Below are 10,480 nucleotides of genomic sequence, written 5' to 3' on the forward strand. Positions count from 1 at the left end.
CAAACACCTCAAAGTAAATCATATCACAGAATATGACGAGCTTATGTTGAGGCAAACTGAAGAGGAGGAGAAGGACGGGTGCTGCTAGGGTGAGACAGACGTCTCTCAGGGAGTCCTTTAGTGCTGCAGGCAGGCAAGGTGTTCACATAGTGCACAACTTCAGGTTTTTGATTTCTATATGATGAATTCTGCATTATTAAGTGATAAGAACAAGTAATCTGATGTCCTGTAATGATTATGACGCTATAATTTGAGATACAATAAAAGAGTAAAGTTTTTGTACAAAGTATCGGAGCAGTATCGTCGATACCACCCTGAATTTTACGTGGTATGGGATCGGAAAGGAAATCAGTGGTATCACACATCACTAGTGATCAAATGTCAGGCCAAGCTGGAACTGATTCCTGTCTTCTGTAACTTCTACAACACTGTCCAATAGAGACACATGAATGAACTGCAGCGTCATTAAAAACACTGATGATCTTTATTTAAAAATGTAATACATTTACATCTGAATAAACTTTTAGGCATTACGCTGACGGAGGGATGGATGGACCATGAATGCTTTCTCATCCTTCTTGTCATGCACCATGGAAGTGTCTGAGGGGCTTTTCCACTTGGAATGGGGATACTGTGTCCACACTTCAGAGGTGGAGTTTCCAGCATCTCACCTGGGCCTCATCTGCAAACAATCAGCAGGAGGGCTTCTTAAACCAGCGCTGCCTGCTACTCCTCGCCAGTTTGTTCTGCCATCTCCAGTGGTAACTAGGCTTCCCCTCTGCTCCAGTTCTGGCGTGCTCCTTCCCTGTGTTTAACCTTGTTTTCCCTGTGTTTAGGTCTCCTCTGCCAACGTACTCATCCTACCCTCAAACTCCCTTACCCGTCCAGCAACTTCTTCTCCCTCTGTTGCAGAATTCCCGTTGGATTGTTCCCATCAGGAGCCAGGTGTTCAGTCTCTCGATAGCTTTTCCTCTGGTTCCTGCTGTCTGCTGACACTCCTAGCTCGAGCCACGTTCTCCATTCCCTCTCTAAAGTCTCATAAATAGTTTAACCATGTGCATTGAATCTGCATTTGGGTCTAAGCTTTCTATGCAGGGAAGAAATCATCACAGTGACATCTATTTAATTTTCAATTCAATTTTATTTAAAGAGCGCCAAATGACAGCAACAGTCACCTGAAGGCGCTTTATATTGTAAGATATACTTACAAAGAAAACCCCAACAATCATATGACCCCCTATGAGCAAGCACTTTGGCGACAGTGGGAAGGAAAAACTCCCTTTTAACAGGAAGAAACCTCCAGCAGAACCAGGCTCAGGGAGGGGCGGCCATCTGCTGCGACCGGTTGGGGAGGGGCAAGGAAAATAGTATAAAGACATGGAACAGAGACAGAGGTTAATAACAAGTACCATTCAGTGCAGAGAGGTCTATTAAACATAGTGGGTGAAGAAGAAACACCCAGTGCATCATGGGAATCCCCCGGCAGCCTAATGCTGGGCATACACTGTGCGATTTTTGGCCCATTTTGAGCCGATTTTTCAGTCGTGCGATCGTTTTGGGGATCGTCCCGAGTTTGGCCTTGATCAAACTTCTCACCCCTGCGAGTCAATCCTACAGTTTGATCAGGAGCCGAATAACGCGACTGAAAAATCGCAGCACAGTGTATGCCCAGCTTATTGCAGCATAGAGGATTCAGGATCACCTGAGTAGGCCATCAGATTACTGAAAGGATACTGAAAAAACCCGTCGAAGTAGTCTTAGTCTTCATTGCTGCTGGTCGACTCAATTGAACACCTCTGAAGTTTGCACACAGGCAAGTATTCCTCTTCTTGCTCAAAATCCTCTCGGGAACGCTTCCTCGAGCCTCCAGTTTCGTGTTCAAGCTCTTCGTGCGCATCTTCAAATACTTCAGAGTCATCATCGCTCCATCTCATTCTTTTGTTTGCTCCTAAATCTTCTTCATCCCTCTCTCTAGACCTCTTCCTGGAAACACCTGGCTGAGGGTCCTCTTCTGGGATGTACTGGCGAACATCCATGCGGCCTTCAAATGCCTCCTCATTTTCAATGCCACCAACATTGAAAATGATCACAACCACAGCATCCCCGTGCTGTTCATCGTTGTCACCATTGGCATTATTGTCCCTCACATGAATATTTTGAACATCGTCGTCGTCGTCATCGTCATCGTCATCGTTGCCGTCGCCGTCGCCGCCGTCATTTGCGTCATCGTTGTCGTCATCGTCGTTGTCGTTGTCGTCATCGTCGTCATCGTCGTTGTCGTTGTCGTCGTCATCGTCGTCGTCGTCATCGTCGTCGTCGTCATCGTCTTCGTCCCCGTAAAGGTAATTGTCATATTGTGCCAGTACTGAAGCTATTAGCTCATGTAGATAGCAACAATAATCACAGAGAGCGAGATACAGATCGTTCAGGAAGCCATTAGCAGGTTCCTGATCTCCATTTGCCAACATTTGTGGGTTAACCTGTTGGCCTGCAAGATCATTAAATCTTTTAATTAACATCCATAACTATCTGCTGAAAATCTGTTTTTCATCAGTTTCAAGACTGAGTACATGTGCTTACCGTTTTGGTTATTTTGTGGTCCGTCTCCACTTGCACTCATTTTGACTACAAGGAACACAAAACAACAATGATCACTAAACCTCAACCCAGAATGTTCAGAGAATTTGCTTTTTTTGTGATGACTTTAGGCTGCGTCCAAACGTACACGGCTATGTTTGAAAACGGACGTTTTTCCTTTTTCGTTTAAAAAAAAATAAAAATCCAGTCCACATGTGCAGTTTTGAAAAAATATCTCCTTCCACATCTAAACACTAAAAACAAAGTGAAACGCTGTCAAGAACACGCCAAATCTTAACCGTGTAGAAATGTTGGCCAATCAGAAGTCTAGAAGCCTGGGTGGGAAAACCTCATAAAACCTTACGTACTTCTGAGAAGTTTTTGTCTTTTTCTGGAAAAGCAGCTAATTTTGTGTTACTTTCACGTGCCTTCATCGTTTCAAATGTTAATAACTAAAGACAGACTCACAACTTTGGAATGGACTAAATGCATACAGCATACATAAATGTCATTTTTTAAAATTACATTTCTTCCAAACCGACGTCAGGATTTGGGTTGGGAGAGCGTCTGTGTTGAATGTAGAATCCACGTCTGATGTAAGCGTGTAAAAACTGCAGATACTAAGATTAACAGACACAGTATGTTGTCTACATCTGCCATTGTAGAAATTGATCTCACGTAAACAATAACGTGGCCACAGCGTGACTTCAACAGCGGCGCACACTTTTGACATTGCCTGAGTAAATGTCCGTTTTCCTCGTCCACACCTGAACACAAAAACGTCCTTTTTAAAAATCTCACCTTTCAGTGACTCAATCTGCTGTTTAGGTGTGGACGAAAGGCCCAAATGCAGAGACAAAGCTGCGCTTTCAAAAATAGCCGTGTACATGTGCACGTAGGCTCAGTTTCTCAGAAATTCTAATAGTTTGTTTGAGAACAAAACTTACGTCTTCTCTATTTTCCTAAATGAACAAAATAATCTGAGAAATAATCGTGTTAAAAAGAGCTTCTGTCACTCTAAGATATGATTAAGAACATTTTCTAATTTATGTATCATTTGTCAAATATTACATCAGCTGACAAATAGTTAAGTCTTCATTTGTTTTCCTGAATAATAGATCCACATCATCCTCTCTATGATGGAAAATATAGTCTAGTCTTGCACAATGTAAAGTACATAAATACTGTCCTGGCAAGCAGGGAAATCAGGCTTTATATATTTAAGTAAATGATCTTGAGTTTATAAACTGAAATTTGAGCTTACTTTAGTTCTTGGTAGATTACACAGCAGTTAATCCTCAGGGAAACGTCCAAATGTCACTAAATAGTGGTCTGCTTTCATTCGGTTGCAGTGTCTCTTCCGTTTTGTGTTCATATGCTGATGTTTTCATTCAAACATGCTTAAATGCTGTGATGTCACTTTAGCAGCAAAGACTGCGGAATGTGCAGAGATTCTTTTGACATCAAGTTGTTTGCTCAGATTTTGATATCTTTTAAATGGAGACAAAACAAAACGCTATGGCAACAAAACAACAAGCTGTTTCCAGTGCTTAATATTTAACATGTCTTTGTTATAAATTTTATTTGTACAAATCTGTGATGTTGATGTGCACAACGTGGGATTTAGACCTCGGAGGGTTAATCAACAAATCACGAAAAATTAGGTTTAAATTTCTGTTCATGACGGTGCAGATTTCTGACATTTTGTGTACTTGAAGCATTTAACAATTTGATTGTTTTCTAATAAAAACTGTGTGAAACTCAAGTTAGAACTGTGTTTGTAAATGAACCGCCCCATGTTGTGTAGCTTTCTGGATTTTATACTTATTGGGCTACATATTAATTTACTATACAGGCTATACAGTAGATAAAATCTAAACTCACATGTTTTATGTAACTAAAGTGTTTAATCATGTGGGCTACAGACAGTAATCAAGTTATGGACTATATTGATATGAAAAACATGCATACTTAGTGCATTTGAATCATTTTAACCATATGTAACCACCTGCATGTCATGGTCCTGGGACTTCTACCTGGTTTTTTGTGTGTCTTGTATTGTTGTTGTTTGATGTCAGCTTTAGGGTCCCTCGGTTGTTCTGTTAAGATGTTGCTTATTTGATTTCCCCTCGTGACTTTACCCCCTGTGTGCCCCCTCTGTGTATCTGCCAGCCCCCATGCCTCGTTTCTCCTCCTTGTGTTTTATTCCATGTTTTCCCAGCCCGCTATGTCTGTGTTCTCTTCCAATCTGGTCTGCGTCTCTGTGTGCTTCCTGTTTTACTTTGATAGTCTCCCGTCAGTGTTGTGTTACTCCTGCCGTGTCTCGTTATGATTATCAGTGTCGCCTGTGTTCCCCGTGTGCTCCCACTTCCCTCGTTAACCCTCTGTGTATTTGTGTCCACGTCTCCTACATTACCTACATAATAGAGCTATAATAAATGTTTGTTTGGGGTTTTTTTAAGTACAGAAATCAGCTGCTAAAATAATTGTTTTGACTTTTTGGGAATGCTTTACGGTCTGTTCTGTAGGAACGCTGAATTAATATATTGACTGTCTGGCCCCTTCTGGCTATTTAATAGTTGCTGAAGGAGATTTTGTTCATCCCCAGCTAATCTCATCCATATTTATATAAAATCTAGCATACTCCACACCACACAAAGTCAGAAGCCAGTTAAAATCTGTATGTGGTACCTGAGGCGGTGCTGCACTGACCAGTTGTTTCTGGCTATTTGCTGGTTCAGCCTGCCTATCACTGCAACTCTTGGCTCTTATTGGTCAGGCTGGTGTGTGTGTGTGTGTGTGTGTGTGTGTGTGTGTGTGTGTGTGTGTGTGTGTGTGCGTGCGTATTGTAAAGACTTGATTCCCACAGTCCAAGTCAGGGTTTTAAAATGCGTTGCTGTCTCCATCCAGCATCAAAGCTGCATTGAAATTTCCTTCAATGAAATTTTGGCTCAAAGAAAAACAGTGTTGTTACTGTCAATCTCCAGTTAAAATAAAAGTGTAATTAAACCAAACGAAAGTAATGTACTAATGCTGGTCAAGACATTACCTGTAGCTGAGTGACATTTCCTCCAATTTCTGTTGGTGTCTGCAGTTTCCACTGGGGCTTAGTGTCTACTGCTACCCGACTGCACCACCATCCTCCACATTGCTATGCGTCCATTGGTGGTGCCAGCTGCTAGGATTTCTGAGTGTTGCAGAATTTTTAAAAAAGCAACGAGTTTTGTTTTTTTTAACCTATGCATTTGGAAACATTCAGGAATATGGTGATGGGAAAGAAAAAGGTGGTTTCCATGAAGTCTCCCTCTCGCATCCACCTTCCATACTGCCAAAGCTCCAGACTGTCAATAACAATAATAACAGTAATAGTTAACAGTTAATTTGCCTAGCACTTTCAAAACAGTTACAAAGTGTGTTAAAGAACACAATAAAATCTTAGTTAAAAACACAAAAGAAAAGTTCAAAGAGTTAAAACACGAAACGGTTTGTTTTCTTTTTGCATTGAGCCAGGCTGCACGGACAGCTAAGAGTGTCTGATGTGCAGAATGCAGGCAGTGACTTGGTTCATAAAAAGTGACCAAATCTGAAACAAGGCTTGTACCCATGTATCGTATACCCAAAAGGTTGTGAGGAGGAGAATGATGATTTATTTCTTTGAATTTGTTATAAGTCTGGCAGCTGAGATTTAAATGAGCTGGAGGTGAAAGATGGACTTCTGGCTGAGATCCCAGTAGAAGGAATTACAATTATTCAAACACAATGAGATAAAAGGATTTAATGGGTGTGATAAATGTGGTTGCACTCACCTGTTCACGGCACCTGATGTTAATGAGCAGAAAGGTAGGGTGAGCATGAGGCGAAACCTTCTATTGACTGCAGCTTGAGCGCAGCTTGAATCATTTTGATGCATCTTTTGGTTTATGTATACTTCTGCACTAAGTTATGCAATAGGCCAATGTTGAAATTTGGCATAGTAAATGGTGCAGTTATTTGTGCAGTCTGTGCATTTGTTTAATGGTTTGAGGCCGTGTGCCGATTTGTACAGTGGACAGTTGTATGTGGAATAAAAGTAGCAAATAGTACAGAGGTGTATCTCATGGGGCGATCGTGGCTCAAGAGTTGGGCGTTCGCCTTGTAATCGGAAGGTTGCCGGTTCGAGCCCCGGCTTGGACAGTCTCGGTCGTTGTGTCCTTGGGCAAGACACTTCACCCGTTGCCGCCTGGTGGTGGTCAGAGGGCCCGGTGGTGCCAGTGTCCGGCAGCCTCGCCTCTGTCAGTGCGCCCCAGGGTGGCTGTGGCTACATTGTAGCTTGCCATCACCAGTGTGTGAATGTGTGTGTGAATGGGTGGATGACAGGTTGTGTAAAGCGCTTTGGGGTCCTTAGGGACTAGAAAAGCGCTATACAAATACAGGCCATTTACCATTTACTGTTGCACGTCATCTGTGTCCTCATGTTTAGCCTGCCGCGGCCGTTGGTTGGAGGAGCCGCAATAGTTTGGAAAGGAAGGAAGCAGTAAGGTCAGTTTCCATTCTGGGTTTTCAGCATTAATAAAGAAACCTGCAACAAGGTGAGTAATGTTTGAGGTCCAAAAGAAATCAACACAGAGAAATTTTTACAGTGCTTTTCTACTCTACCTGAACATTCAAAGCGCTCTATACAGGTTGCCTCATTCACACCTGTTCATAGAAGCCCTTTTTCTGTGCTTTCTACCTAACATTCACACACATTCATACTCTGATGAATGCATCAGAGAGTGACTTGGGGTTAATGTCTTGCCCAAGGACAGTTAGCATGCAGTCTGGAGCAGCCAGGGATCGACCCAAAAACCATCTGATTAGTAGATGACCTGCTCCACCTCCTGAGCCACAGCCACCCCTTTCAGAGGTAAAGAATGATTTAGAAAGTAAGTACAGTAATTTTTTGAGGTGATTTGATTTAAAAAAAAAATCATTTTTGCTTCTAATTACATAATTAAGGTGTAATTACATCTTCCAACAAATTGATACATAAACGTATCATTTATCTACTAAAAATACATAGGAGCTGGCGTCATGTTGTGGAAGCTGCCATCTTGCCCCACCATCATACACTGGCTGAGATGGGCATCGCTGCGCCGCCTTTTCATGTTTTATGTAAGTGGATTTATACATTACTTTGAATTTAAAGATGTCAAATAGCTCTTTCACACTACATATGACTATTTCACATTTGTACATGTATATTTTGGTGATCTCTTTCTCAGTATGTTTTTCTTCTTATGGAAATAAGCTAATTTTAAACCAGTTAATGTTAGGCTCCAGTGTCCTAAAAAATCACACCTTTCCCCTGATAAACAAATTGATTGGATTCTCTCATTGTGTGGGAATTGATTATCAATTACAACTTCAATGAGCCACTTCAAAGAAAGTTTCACCCGCGTGGGCAGCAACAGAAAGTCCAGATGTGGAAACAGAAGGTTTCCACATTAAAATATCGATATTTGAATCATTTTGGGGTAAATTGTAGTTTTTCATTAACAGGAACACAGTGGAAAGAAACTATCATTCAGATTGTCTACATTGGAAAGAACTACTCCCTCTTCCGCCTTTTATAGTCATGTGTGAAATACGGCTGTATAAATGTGTGGCAGCCTGTGGCGTGCGCACTCACAACAATGGCTGAGCGTAACTGGAGTCATGTGCGCACGTATTTTACATCCACAAACAGCCCAGACGTGGTTTGCGATACATGTGGCAAGAAAGTGAGGTGTTGTGGCAACACCACTAACCTTGTCAAACACCTCAAAGTAAATCATATCACAGAATATGACGAGCTTATGTTGAGGCAAACTGAAGAGGAGGAGAAGGACGGGTGCTGCTAGGGTGAGACAGACGTCTCTCAGGGAGTCCTTTAGTGCTGCAGGCAGGCAAGGTGTTCACATAGTGCACAACTTCAGGTTTTTGATTTCTATATGATGAATTCTGCATTATTAAGTGATAAGAACAAGTAATCTGATGTCCTGTAATGATTATGACGCTATAATTTGAGATACAATAAAAGAGTAAAGTTTTTGTACAAAGTATCGGAGCAGTATCGTCGATACCACCCTGAATTTTACTTGGTATGGGATCGGAAAGGAAATCAGTGGTATCACACATCACTAGTGATCAAATGTCAGGCCAAGCTGGAACTGATTCCTGTCTTCTGTAACTTCTACAACACTGTCCAATAGAGACACATGAATGAAATGCAGCGTCATTAAAAACACTGATGATCTTTATTTAAAAATGTAATACATTTACATCTGAATAAACTTTTAGGCATTACGCTGACGGAGGGATGGATGGACCATGAATGCTTTCTCATCCTTCTTGTCATGCACCATGGAAGTGTCTGAGGGGCTTTTCCACTTGGAATGGGGATACTGTGTCCACACTTCAGAGGTGGAGTTTCCAGCATCTCACCTGGGCCTCATCTGCAAACAATCAGCAGGAGGGCTTCTTAAACCAGCGCTGCCTGCTACTCCTCGCCAGTTTGTTCTGCCATCTCCAGTGGTAACTAGGCTTCCCCTCTGCTCCAGTTCTGGCGTGCTCCTTCCCTGTGTTTAACCTTGTTTTCCCTGTGTTTAGGTCTCCTCTGCCAACGTACTCATCCTACCCTCAAACTCCCTTACCCGTCCAGCAACTTCTTCTCCCTCTGTTGCAGAATTCCCGTTGGATTGTTCCCATCAGGAGCCAGGTGTTCAGTCTCTCGATAGCTTTTCCTCTGGTTCCTGCTGTCTGCTGACACTCCTAGCTCGAGCCACGTTCTCCATTCCCTCTCTAAAGTCTCATAAATAGTTTAACCATGTGCATTGAATCTGCATTTGGGTCTAAGCTTTCTATGCAGGGAAGAAATCATCACAGTGACATCTATTTAATTTTCAATTCAATTTTATTTAAAGAGCGCCAAATGACAGCAACAGTCACCTGAAGGCGCTTTATATTGTAAGATATACTTACAAAGAAAACCCCAACAATCATATGACCCCCTATGAGCAAGCACTTTGGCGACAGTGGGAAGGAAAAACTCCCTTTTAACAGGAAGAAACCTCCAGCAGAACCAGGCTCAGGGAGGGGCGGCCATCTGCTGCGACCGGTTGGGGAGGGGCAAGGAAAATAGTATAAAGACATGGAACAGAGACAGAGGTTAATAACAAGTACCATTCAGTGCAGAGAGGTCTATTAAACATAGTGGGTGAAGAAGAAACACCCAGTGCATCATGGGAATCCCCCGGCAGCCTAATGCTGGGCATACACTGTGCGATTTTTGGCCCATTTTGAGCCGATTTTTCAGTCGTGCGATCGTTTTGGGGATCGTCCCGAGTTTGGCCTTGATCAAACTTCTCACCCCTGCGAGTCAATCCTACAGTTTGATCAGGAGCCGAATAACGCGACTGAAAAATCGCAGCACAGTGTATGCCCAGCTTATTGCAGCATAGAGGATTCAGGATCACCTGAGTAGGCCATCAGATTACTGAAAGGATACTGAAAAAACCCGTCGAAGTAGTCTTAGTCTTCATTGCTGCTGGTCGACTCAATTGAACACCTCTGAAGTTTGCACACAGGCAAGTATTCCTCTTCTTGCTCAAAATCCTCTCGGGAACGCTTCCTCGAGCCTCCAGTTTCATGTTCAAGCTCTTCGTGCGCATCTTCAAAGACTTCAGAGTCATCATCGCTCCATCTCATTCTTTTGTTTGCTCCTAAATCTTCTTCAGCCATCTCTCTAGACCTCTTCCTGGAAACACCTGGCTGAGGGTCCTCTTCTGGGATGTACTGGCGAACATCCATGCGGCCTTCAAATGCCTCCTCATTTTCAATGCCACCAACATTGAAAATGATCACAACCACAGCATCCCCGTGCTGTTCATCGTTGTCACCATTG

The 10,480-nt window shown here is 42.5% G+C and overlaps 1 long non-coding RNA gene across 2 annotated transcripts; it reads left to right on the forward strand.

The window, feature by feature from the left end:
• Positions 1-5,432: 5,432 nt before the first annotated feature.
• LOC308390844 lies at positions 5,433-9,454 on the forward strand. 2 transcript variants are annotated; one of them, XR_013970502.1, is made up of 3 exons: positions 5,433-7,481; positions 7,619-7,710; positions 8,878-9,454. It is a non-coding gene; the product is annotated as an uncharacterized lncRNA (long non-coding RNA). The 2 variants fall into 2 exon arrangements; XR_013970503.1 differs by having other exon boundaries at positions 6,700-7,462.
• The last annotated feature ends 1,026 nt before the right edge of the window (positions 9,455-10,480 follow it).

The sequence above is a fragment of the Rhamphochromis sp. 'chilingali' genome, assembly GCF_963969265.1.
Source record: "Rhamphochromis sp. 'chilingali' genome assembly, chromosome: 22".
NCBI classification, from domain to species: Eukaryota; Metazoa; Chordata; class Actinopteri; order Cichliformes; family Cichlidae; genus Rhamphochromis; species Rhamphochromis sp. 'chilingali'.